Genomic DNA, 13,223 nt, shown 5'->3' on the forward strand with positions numbered 1-13,223 from the left:
CAATGGATCCTCTATGACTCATCCAGTAATTAAAAAAAAATAATTATAACCTTTTAAAAAACTTTTCAAAGAATCGCCAAACGTATTCGGTGATTCTATGAGAAGATTCTTAAAAGGTGACATATACAAAATTGAATGTTCAATATCTAGAGGTCCGTTCATGAGCATGGCATGAAGGAGAAGGACTGTTTAGAAGATTTTTTAGACAAAAGTCTAAGAGAGATGTAGAGATCAGAGGTGACTGAAATTCGTCTACGTGTGTTAGGTAGTATTGGGCAAATCTGCCTGAGACATCGATTTTTGTGAATCAGTTGGAATCGGCTCAGCCGAATCGATTCACCGATTCAATCGAATGCTTTGAATCGATGTGAATGATTCGTTTGCTGCATGTAATTCAAGCTCATGGTATGTTTTATTTGACTGAATAAAAATAATATCAAAATTTGAGATTGCACATCGAACATTTCGCGACACTGATTCGAAAATGGATATAACGTTGAGACAGTGCATTCTGAAAAAAAAAAGAAATTTAATATTTTTGAAACGAAAGAAAAATCCTGAGATCCTGAGATACCCCAGAGCTCTGTCTGGAAAGTATTTTCATGTTGTTCTGAGATAAATTCCCGCAGACTGCTAGGGAAATTCCCCCAGAAACTTTAAAGAGACTCCTCCAGAATTCTGAAAGGAGTTCCTCTAGAATTATGAGAGAAATTTCTTCAGAATGCTGAAAATGATTACACCAGAATCCTGACCGACATTAGCTAAAACAGAAAGCAGGACTCTTCCGGTATCTTGATTTTCCTAGAATCCTGAGAGAGATTACTCCATATCTATGAGACGGAATTCTCCCAGAATCCTTTGATAGCTTGTCTCAGAATCCTAAGAGAGGCTTTTCCTTGTGATTTTCCCTAATTGTTCCAGAATCCTGAGAGGGATTATCCCAGAATCCTGAATGTAGTTATCCCAAATTCCTAAGATCAATTCTTGAAGAGGAATTCCAAGAGCGGTTCTTTTACATTCTTAAGATAAATTCATCTAGAATACTGAGAGAGATTCTCACAAAAAAATCGGAATTCTAAGATGAATTCCCCAAGCAACTTAAAAGAAATGACCCAGAATCCTGAAAAGGGTCTTAAAAGAAATAACCCAGAATCCTAAGAAGGATCACTCCAGAATCCTGAAAAATGTTCTCTCAAAATACTGGGCAGTATTGCCAAAGAAACCTGAGATATACTCTCACAGAATTCTGGGAGATAGGATTCTCCCAGAATCCTGAGAAAAATTCCTCTAGAATCCTTTAGAATGCTGAGAATAATTCTGCCAGAATCCCGAAAGGTATTTCCCAAAATTCTACGAGTGATTCCCCCTGAATCCTGAGAGGGATTATTAGAAGAGTTCTTCCAGGTTCTTAAGATGTCTAGATGTCTAGAAACATAAGAAGGATTTTTTCGAGAATCTGATTAGAATTCTCCCTGGAAGGGATAACGAAAACTTCTAGAAAGGACTTCCCAGCATCCCGAGAAGGATTCTCTGGGATTCTGAGCATAAAAAGAAAAATTACCACAGATTTCTGAAAGGTATTCCCCAGAATCTTTGAAAGGACTCTCCTAAACTCCTGAAAGGCATTGTCCCAGAGCTCTGAGAGTGATTCCTCTAGAATACTTTACGTTATTACACCAGAATTTCAAGAGAATCTTCCCATAATCTTGTCAGGGACTTTTCCTGATTACTAAGAGGGATTATCCCAGAATCCTGAAAGGGATTGCTGGAAGCAACTGCTCCAGAATGAAGAGAATAGAATCCTCCTGGGATTCTCGTTGAATGCTGAGAAGGATTTCTTCCGAACCCTAAGGAAATCACAAAATCTATGCGAGGAATTCTCCAAAATCCAAAGTTCTCTAGAGAATCTTGCCTAGAATCTCGTGATAGATTCTTTAATAATTAATTATTCTGAAAGAAAGTGCCCTGGAATCTTAAAAAATATAGCCCCAGAATCCCAAGGATTTCTCCAGAATCATGAGACAAATTTCCCAGAATCTTGAGAGAAATTTGCCCATAATCCTTACGATCACCCCTTACCTTACCTTACCGATCAGGCTAAGGCCGGGGTGGCCTCTGCTGTACATAGTAGCCGCCTCCATTCCACTCGGTCCATGGCTGTTTGTCTCCAGTTCCGCACTCTGCGTAGGGTCCGCAGATCGTCCTCCACTTGGTCGACCCACCTAGCTCGCTGCGCTCCACGTCTTCTTGTACCGGTCGGATGACTCTCAAGAACCATTTTAATCGGGTTGCTATCCGACATCCTGATGACGTGACCCGCCCACCGTAGCCTCCCGATTTTCGCGGTATGGACGATGGTTGGTTCTCTCAGCAGCTGATGCAGCTCGTGGTTCATTCGCCTTCTCCAAGTCCCGTCTTCCATCTGCACTCCGCCGTAGATGGTACGCAACACCTTTCGTTCGAAAACTCCAAGGGCGCGTTGGTCCTCTGCACGTAGGGTCCATGTTTCGTGCCCATAGAGGACGACCGGTCTAATCAGCGTTTTGTAGATGGTTAACTTCGTGTTACGGCGAACTTAGAGTTCTGCGGAGTCCAAAGTAAGAACGATTTCCTGCCACAATGCGCCTCTGAATTTCTCTGCTGGTGTCGTTGTCGGCAGTCACCAGTGAGCCTAACGATCACCCCAGAAAGCCGAATTTTCAGAGAACCTTGGGAAGAGTACCCCTTGGGAAGAGTACCCGCAAAGTTCTTAGTGATATTCCCCCAGAACCTTAAAAGGATCTAACGCAGAATCCTGAAAAGGATTCCACTAGAATCCTAAGCAATATTCATCCAGAATTTTCGCCTCAATTCTGAGAATGCTGAGTATGATTCTCCAAGACATCTGAGAATGCTGAGAAAGATTTCCTCAGAATTCTGAGTGGGATCCTAAGTGAGGGTATTCCCATATAATACTGCTGAGAAAAATTCCTTCAGAATTTCATAACTCTGAGGATTCCTCTAACATTCTGTGAGAGATTCCTTCAAAATGCTGAAAATTATCACACCACCATCCTGAGAGACCTTATCCCAGAAAAAAAGGAATGACTCTTCCCATAGGAATTCTCCCTGAATTCTATTAAGGATTTCCCTAGAATCCTGGGAGAGATTACTCCAGTTTTCTGAGATGGATTCTCTCAGAATCTTTAGAGGAATACTTTCAGAATTCTGACTTATTTCCTCAGATTCCCGAGATAGATTCTCCCTGAATCCTGTGACGGATTGTCTCAGAATCCTGAGAGAAGTTTTTACTCGGGATTCTCCCAGAATGCTTAGACGAATATCCCCAGAACTCCCTGGCGGATTCTTCCAGAATCCTGAGAGGGATTCTCCTAGAATCCTGAGAGAAATTCTCCCGCAATATTGACAGACATCCCGTTAGAATCCTGAAAGAGATTGCCCCAGATTGCCCTGAGAGGGATCCTCCACTTTATTAAGAGACATTCATCTAGAACCCTGAGATGTTCGGAATCCAGAGATGAACTGACCTAGAATCCTGAGAAGAATGCGCTAGAACCCTGAAAGGGACTCTCTAGACCATAAGATTTTTTTTTTGTTTTTATTTTTGTGTATTTTAACTAGTTGCTAATTCTACACTCACTAGACCATAAGAAGAATTTCACCATAATCTTAAAAAAGATTCACTTAGACTCCTGGGAGGAATTGCCCAAGAAAACTGAGATGTAGGGACATCGGGGATCTAACAGGGACATCGAAATATAAACGTCTCGTATTGAAACCCGAATCCGGATGGATGCCCCCTTAGGATTGAAAATTGATAGACAAAATTCAAGCTATGAAAGCATCTAACGTTGCGAACAAAAACTCAAATTGCCAGAAAATACAATAACAGGTTTGACTGATGGACCAACAAAAAACATGAAACTTCGTCATCCTGACATCGGAAATTGTTATCCACTTGAGAAACAGGGCAAAATTTATGTTCTGTGTTGTATATGTCTTTATGTTTATTACGCATTTGTAGTGTTCCATTACAATATGTTATATTTTAATATGCATTTGTAGTGCTTCATTTTTTTGTAATAGGGGGCGCTCAACGAACTTGAATTTGTATGAGAAAATGTAACCAAATGTATACAGAAAACTTAAGTTTTCGAATCTTGCCGCAAGGTGGCACTGTAAGCGTTTAATTATTAAAATCTTTGGCATTACTGTAGGTGACTCTATGCCAAACAACTTCGTCGAACGCTCAGTGCGAAACCTGGCAGTAAAAATCAAAAACTTAAGATTTCCATGATGACCTAGTTTTCCCACACAAACTTCAAGTTGTTGAGCATCCCTTTAGGCATAATCGATTAGCTTCTGGAAGTCTAAAACAACTGATTCAGGAAACAAGACTTGGCACTTTTTGAATTTTATATTTTTCGTATAAGTATGGGCCTGGGTATAAGTGATGTATGCTTGAGGGAAGACTTTTTTTTTCCTGTTGGGGACATAGTACCACTGCGACCATTAATTTGATCTATTGTGGTGTAGACGGAATACTTATAGTTATAGTATTTTCAAAACGAAATCTGTGATAGATTTTTGACATTTTTATGTATGTTTGGCAGATTTTCCGGAGGATTCCTGATGAGTTTCCTGTTGCACTCTCGCAAACATCCACGTAGGGGAAAAATTTACTTTATTAGACAAAAAACGACTAATTACAGATATTCCGACTTACCTTTTCCAATGCCTCATTAGATTATACACGGTCAGAAAATTCACTCATTTCAGAGCTAAAGTGGGACAACTCAAAAATGAGTAAATTATATTTCCAGCGCTGGCCCAAAAGCGAAAATCTCATCAGTTTAAGTCGTATAATGTTCTTGATGATGTGAAATGTCTTAAATTGGTTGAATTTTTGCACTTGGGCCAGCGCTATCGCTTGAAATGCAATTTACTCATTTTTTGAAGAGACGAACCAGCCAAGGGCTGAAAGTCTCTCAAATAAAGATAAATCAATCAATCAATCATTTTTTGAGCTGTTTCAGTTTAGCTCAGTTTTGTGTGAATCTTACTCATTTTAGAGTAACTTTTTCTTAGCGTGTAGCAAAAAGTTATAGACTCTTTAGCACTGGAAATCGAATGATTTCACTAAATAGGTAAGAAACAATGAGGAATTGGAGGAGAAATCTCTGAAGGTGTCCCTGAAAATATCCAGGAGAAATCCCTAAAAGAACATCAGGAGGAATAACTGAATAAAACCAATAAAAAATGATAGAAATTTCAGGAGAAATTTCTGAGAGGATTCGGAAGGAATCCCCAAAGGAATTCTTAATTGAATCAATGCCTGAAAGAATGCCGCAAGTAATCCTGGGAGAAATTAATAAAGGAATCTTAGAAGGAATCCCAGAATAAATCCCCAAATGACTGTAGGGAAGAATCGAATAAATGAATATCTCTAGAAATCTTTATATAAAACCTGGGACAATCAATGGGGAAATCCCGGAGCAATCAACGAAAAAATCATGAGAGGAATTCCTGAAGGAATCTCGGAGCGAGCTGCTGAAGACGACTCCGAAGAAATTCCTAAAAGAATTTCAGGAGAAAACCCAGGAAGAATCCTGGAGAAATTGATGCTATATCAGGAATGATCTCTAAAAGAATACTGAATGCAATCTCTGGAGGAAACCTCAAAGAAATCAGTGGAAACATGAGGAATCTCTGAAGAAATCCCTGAAAAATCCAGGAAGGATCTCCAAATGACTCTCTAAATAAATCTCGAGAGGAATTCTAGAACAACTCCGGGGAGAATTCCATAAAAAATCCGGAAGGAATCAATAAAGGAATGTCAGAAAGAAAACTGAGAAGTATCTAAAAGGGAAATCTTGGGAGGAATTCTCAAAGGAAACCCGGAAAAAATAACTGATTTATTTATCAAGATTCATTCCTTGGAGATATCAATAAAGGAATCTTGGAGAAATTCCTGAAGAAATCCAAATCCTGAAGGAATTTCGGGAAATTTCTGCCAGAATTCCTTCCGGAATTCTTCCAGATTCGAAAGGTTCTATTATTTGTTTAAGGTTTGCGGAATAAAGTAAAAATCGCACACGGATATCGAGTGCTATGCAGGTGTCTATCCTCAAGGTAAGTGTAACAGGAGAAGTGGAGAATCGCTTTCATAGCACTCCCATGACTTCGGTATTCGAATGCAACCTTTATTATCAGAATAGGGCGATTATCTGCCTCCAGCTAGTTATTACATATTCATAGCAGCGTCGTCAGATGGTAATAGAATGGCACAGCTGTTGTATGCCTTGCTAGAGTACGACTGCCGCCGGACTCTAATAAAATATAAGCGCAACAATACTAAACTAAACTAACTAACTAAAAAAACCCAGATTAATCCACCTTGTGGTGATAGTGCCTTTCTCGTCGAATATGTATTCATGATCTTTACGTCGACATACGCCGATCCTGAAAACACTTATACGCTTAATACGATTCATGTAAAATTTGACCTCCTTATGAACCAAATTGTGCACAGTAATTAAAGACGCAAAAGAAGATTGAAAATTATTCAGTGGTGATGTGATCAAATTATAATTTTCCCATCCTACTTTATATTAAACGAATCAAAATAAAATCTACTTTCGCGACTACTTTTACCCGCAGTCAGAGATACGCGCGAGACAGTCGCCTAAGAAAACGGACCTGTTTTCAAATTTCCCGTCATAGCGCTCTTTGATAATTCTTGAAAAAAAGTCGCCACATGGCCGGGTGATATGATGACTGCTGCGACTGCACGTGGCATTTGCACTGCGATTAAATTTTGTCCATCATTGAAGGCCTTGGAAAGTAGTCGCTATAATTGTGTATTTCTTGCAACGCACAATATTAACACCACATGAATTTGAAATGGTGTGATTTGATGAGATTACTTTGGTTACGATTTTATTCTCTTGTATATCTTCTTCTTCTCTTCTTCTTGGCGTAACGTCCTCACTGGGACAAAGCCTGCTTCTCAGCTTAGTGTTCTATGAGCACTTCCACAGTTATTAACTGAGAGCTTCCTCTGCCAATGACCATTTTGCATGTGTATATCGTGTGGCAGGCACGAAGATACTCTATGCCCAAGGAAGTCAAGGAAATTTCCTTTACGAAAAGATCCTGGACCGACTGGGAATCGAACCCGTCCCCCTCAGCATGGTCATGCTGAATACCCGTGCGTTTACCGCCTCGGCTATATGGCCCCTCTCTTGTATATATAAAGACTGACTATTTCTTCACTTTTAATCTTACCCAACATTTACCAGGCTATCAAAAAAGCCACGATTTGATTTATTGCTAACATTGGTTTTGTTCACTTTCATAATTCCACTATTTGAAGTGCCGCATGCTTGGGTTTGGTTCAATTTTACGTTTGACCATTTCCGGCGGACATCTGGAACCGATTCCATAATTCCATTGTCTATGGCTATTTTCTTGTCAACTGGTTATCAGGCTGCCTAAAAAGCCGCGAATTGATGTGTTCCGTGGGGAGCATCCATTAAGTAAGTCACGTTGAAATTGGGAACTCCCGCCCCCCTCTTCGTACGGGTTTTTCCTATACTTAACCCGGGAGCGGTCGCGTCGTGTACTGGGTACACGCAACTTGAACAAAGCTCACTTGTAGTACAAAGCGTGTGCGTAGTGTCGGTGAGGATGGCTGAAGACGCGACTGCTCGAGGGTTAAAATTGCTGGTCACACTTTAACAACCCCCTTTCACCCTAGGATTGTGACGTACTTAATGGATGGCCTCATGCATGATTTTCGTTTACTTCTATATTTTTCCATTTCCGGCGGGGCACTCATTACCTGTTCTTCAACATTACCGGTTCTCCCAAATGTGCGTCTGTGACTTTTTGTTGACAAACTTTCAATAAGGTTATTGAAAAAGCCGCGATTTGGTGTGTCGCATGCATAGGTTCGGTTCAATTTTATATTTTACCACTTATGACGAGACACCCAAAATCGGTTCCCGGACAGAACCTGTTGTACCAAATTTGGTCTGCCGCTATTGTTTTGCTAACTGTTCATCAGGTTATCGAAAAAGCCGCTGGTTGATGTGTGGCATGCATGGGTTTGGTTCACTATTAATTTGGACACTTCCGGTGGGACATCCGGAACCGGTTCCGGAACACTACCGGTTCAGATATGGTCGGAGACTAGTTTCTTGATAACCTTTCATTAGGTTATCAAAAAAGCCGCGCTTTGATGTGTCGTATGCATGGGTTTGATTCACTTTTATATAAGGCGATTTCCGGCGAGACACCCGGAACTGGTTCCGTAATACAACTGGCAGTCTCCAATGTGGTCTGAGTCTACTTTCTTAATAATCGGCCGTCAGGGTATTGGAAATGCCGCTGTTTGATGTGTCGCATGCATGGGTTTGGTTCTCTTTTATATTTGGCCACTTCCGTCGGGCCGGAACACTCCCGGGTAAGATAAGGTCTGATACTGTTTTCCTGCTAACCTTTCATTAGGTTATCGGAAATGCCGTTGTTAGATGTGTCGCATGCATGGGTTTGTTGCATTTTCATGTCTGGCCCCTCCCAAGGGTACCGGTCCGGAACACCTAAATGGCCATAACTCCGGAACGGCTGGACCGATCCGAACCATTTTCAATAGGAAACAATGGGACTATATGCCGCGTCGAATGAACCATCGGTCATTAAAATTGGTTGAGGTTTACTACTAAAAAGTGATGTGTTTTTTGTACACACACATACACACATACACACACACGCACGCACACACACACATACACACATACACACATACACACACACAGACATCACCTCAATTCGTCAAGCTGAGTTGATTGGTATATGTGACTCGACCCTCCGGACCTTCTATCAAAAAGTCATTTTTGGAGTGAATATATAGCCTTTCCAGTACACTTAGTGTACGAGAAAGGCAAAAATACCTACAAGGTAAAGTCCTCCATAGTTTTTTTGATAGCATGCTACATGGCGACCGTGACAGGACCTAAATAATCAATTTTGGATTTTAGAAAAGGTACCAGACCAGAACTCGAGTAGCGGAAAATGCGTTTTTCTGATTTAACTGAAACTCTGTGATTTTCCTAGAAAATTCTTCAATATGGTAAGGAAACGTGTTGTTCTGGACAGTTACCATGTATTTTTTTCTAAAAGTTTGCCAAATAAAGTATTGTCACGCTTATATTTTATTAGAGCCCGCTGGCAGTCGTACACCCGAAAGGCATACAGCCGCAGTGTCATCCTGATGCCATCTGGCGTTGCAGTTATAACTAATAACTGTCGCGCTTATATCTGGAGCCGGAGGCAGATAATAGCCATATTCTGATTTTGCTTGAGTGGAATACCTAATGAATGGCATACAAATACCGAAGCTCTGGAAGTGCTATAGAAGCGATTCTCCTGTGTAAATTACACTCACTTCGTGGATTGTCACCTTCATAGCATTCGATATTCGTGTGCGACCTTTACTTTATTCCACAAACTTAAAAAAAAGTGTAAACGACAAAAATCCTCCAGTGCAGTGTTTTTCGATAGCATACTTCTGGATTGAGATATAAGCAAGTGAATGTAACTCTTTGCAAATTAGTGGTCCCATCCCGGCTTTTCCCGTTTTTACCGATATTTATAAAAGCATCAAACCTATTTGTTCAACGTTTCCCATCAACTCCAATGGTCCAAACATACCTGTAACGAGACAAAAAAAAATGAGAAACATTATTTTCATTACTCAATCACAGAAGAAGGAAACGAAATGTCATCTACCCCTGCATCGACTAGTGTCACAAAAGATCAAAGTAATAAATAACGAATCTCCATCAACCGATAAACTCAGGTTCAATTACCACACCGTAGTCTGCCTGTTTGTCTGGGACTAGACTTGTCGGACGATGACAACGCGACGCCACTGCAAACGACCAACGATATTCTCTACCACACACTGGCAGCCCACAGTCTATGACTATATGGTGTAAACCGGCAGCCAACGTCCATTTGCTGCCCAACCAATAATCTTGGGTTGAGCCATATCAGTTACTTTGGAAGCATTCCTTGTGCTGCACGGCGTCAAAAGCTCAATAATATGGAAAGCACTAGCGCAAGGTATGTTAACAAAGGTGAAGGCGTCGAAACTGACACCATCAACTACCATCGTTAGTATCGATTTGTGAAGTGGCTGTTGCTACCAACAACGACCAAAGGCCCGGCCTTCGAGAGTAAAGTGAGAGTTTGATAACCATTAATATCCATTTCCCAGTGATGCAGCAAATATACCAAGACGGAATGAAAGGAAAAGTGCATTTACTGCGTCGTCGCCATGGACGACTCTGACTACCAGAGTTTGATTTCACCTTTCGAGGCAACTGAGGCTGAGAGCTACTAGGTACAACCAGTAAAATACCGGTAAAAGATGGCATCCCCTATTGCATCGGTCATCCATCAGCCATAGGCGAAGGTCTCTGCACAGTGAACCATGCACGATGGGATTCATGCTATGAAATCACCATCAAGCAAATCGCTGTACGCGCTCTTCCAATCGATGGCGACTGGAAACGTGATACAAAATGCACATAAAAGCGCACCAAACAGTCTCACAAATGAACAAAAAATCACAATCATCTACGGCTCATAATAATGTTATTCAACATCACTGACGGACTGAGACCGGTCCGTCCGTCGTCTTTTCTTCTCACCGCAATAGTCCATCGAATCGCACACCAGTACCACCACCGCACGCTGAAGCACCGATTGATCGAATGGGTATTATCGAGCAGTGACCTTTTTGCTAGGTGAGGCGCCGGCTTGTTTGAATGCATCTGCATGGAAGACGAGCCAAATCGAAGTGGTACGAAAATAAACGAAACAATGAAGAATGATATGAATTAGGAACGGTCGATATCATGGATAAAATCCGGGAGTGATACGTACAGATTCCCCTTATGTTTATTGATGTTTGAGCAGCGTACAAATTAGCGAAGGGAAATCGGCTGTGATGATGACTGAACATGGTTTTCCGGCGAAACAGTTTAGATTAGATACATACACGTGCAAGACTGGGTCTCTAGTTAGCCTAGTGGTTAAGGCTATGGATCGCCAGTCCGGAGACGGTGGGTTCTATTCCCGTTCCGGTCGGGAAAATTTTCTCAACTCCCTGTACATAGTGTATCATTGCACTTGCCACACAATGTACAAATACATGCAATGGCAGGCAAAGAAAAGCCCTTCAATTAATAACTGTGGAAGTGCTCAAAGAACACTAAGTTGAAGAAAGGCAGGCCAAGTACCAATGCGAACGTCGAGCCATAAAGAAGAAGAAGAAGAAGAAGAAGAAGAAGCAGAAGAAGAAGAAGAAGAAGAAGAAGAAGAAGAAGAAGAAGAAGAAGAAGAAGAACGTGCAAGACTGAACAGCATAAAATTAAGTGTGTGATTGATTCGATCACACCCGCATGAAACGCAATATGTACGCATAGTGTCTATCTACCCGTGCGATATCAGCATGTGTAGTGCTTTAACGTTTGAATAAGGTAGCATGTAATTGAATCAAAAGGAATAAAATCAGTACTTATCAACCACCCGAACGAGCCAGTCATTCCGAACAAGTGATGACCGAGCGTAATCTACTACATGGCGACCGTGACAAGACCTGAACCTTCAATTTTTTATTTTAAAAAGTATCGCACCAGGGCTCGAATTGCGGAGACGGAACTTTTCTTATTTAACAGAAACACATTTTTTGCTGACTATATTTCAAAACGATACGCAATTATTTTCTTTAACCTTTCAGTACGCGTGCTGCCGTAAAAAGCACAACACTATCAAAAAACCTCGCTCGTCGTATACATCGCGACCTCGGTCTAGTTTTCTGACCAAACAGGCACGCGTAGTGAAAGATTAAATTCAATACAATAAAAATTACAACTGCGTTCGTTTGAAATTGTGCATCTTGAGAAGTTTGACGATATAAAAAGAATCATTTGAAAAACAAAACAAAAAACTGATACATATCAAATACAGTGGCGACCCGATTATGTCAGCTTTTTTAAACAAAGAAAATAAAAGTGTGTTTCACTCAGCAGCTACTGAGTCAGTATTGCCATTTTAAAATTAATATTATTTCAGTTGATATCTTTAGGAAACTGATTTTTGTGGCTGTCCGGACAAAATAAAATAACAGCTTTTTGATTCTGTCAAGTCTAAGAAGCCAAAAAATAAATAAACTATGTACGTACCGAACGAAATTCGCATAACTTTTTGAAACGGTTAAATATTTTTGTAAACTTAAACATTTTTGAACGAAAGTCTACGAGGTGGGGCTAACGAAGAATAAAATCTGAGGTTTCTCCAAAAGTTCGTCCAGGGATTTTCGCAGTTATTTTCGCATTACAATTTTCTGCAATTTCTTCCTGAATTCCTATTGAATACCCTACAGTAATTTCCTAAGAATTCAAACAGATGTTTAAGACACGGACACGTTCAATGTTGCTAGTGAGCTATTTGCTCTATGAAGGAAGCACGACACTAGACAACTGACTAGCATGCTGCGGCTGCAATCGAACCCGCACTAAATGCTTGCTAACACTAGCCGCACGGCCACAAAGACACGCAAGCCGTAGATTTTCATAGGAAACCGTTCAGATATGTCCCTTATTCTTCACAGGCATTTCGCCCTGTGGTACATTCAGAAGTTTTTCTTGAGATTCCTTCAGAAACTTGTACTGGGATTCTACCAAAATTCTTACTGGCAGGAATTTCTACGGGATCCTCTAGGAATGTAGGGTGGGGCGGGGCAAGATGGGTCACGGGGCAAGATGGGTCAGTGCCATTTTTGGGCGCTTTACTCATGTTTTGTTTAGATTAATAATTTTGTTAGATGACCAGCATGAATATACAAAAGTTTGGGGCATTGATTGAAAAATTATTCACTCTCATTGGAAATAAAAAATAAAATGGTTTTTAGCCATTTTTCTTATGCGATACATTCCATATAATCTCCATATAAACGGCTGCGGGGCAAGATGGGTCACCTTCAATTTTGAACGTATTTTTGGAGCATTCAAAAGTTATTTATTTTTTGTTACAAGACTATCTCATAAATGACTTCAATCAAGCGGAATGAACACTCAAAATTATAACATAAAATTATGATAATTATTTAGTGAAAACATCGATTTTCAAGACGCCTTAGGACCACTCAAATC

The 13,223-nt window shown here is 40.5% G+C and overlaps 1 protein-coding gene across 4 annotated transcripts in view; it reads right to left on the reverse strand.

The window, feature by feature from the left end:
• LOC109417380 (tyrosine-protein kinase CSK) overlaps positions 1-13,223 on the reverse strand; it is a 204,292-nt gene that overhangs the window by 73,828 nt on the left and 117,241 nt on the right. The window lies entirely within an intron of this gene.

The sequence above is a fragment of the Aedes albopictus genome, chromosome 3 (genome assembly GCF_035046485.1).
Source record: "Aedes albopictus strain Foshan chromosome 3, AalbF5, whole genome shotgun sequence".
NCBI classification, from domain to species: Eukaryota; Metazoa; Arthropoda; class Insecta; order Diptera; family Culicidae; genus Aedes; species Aedes albopictus.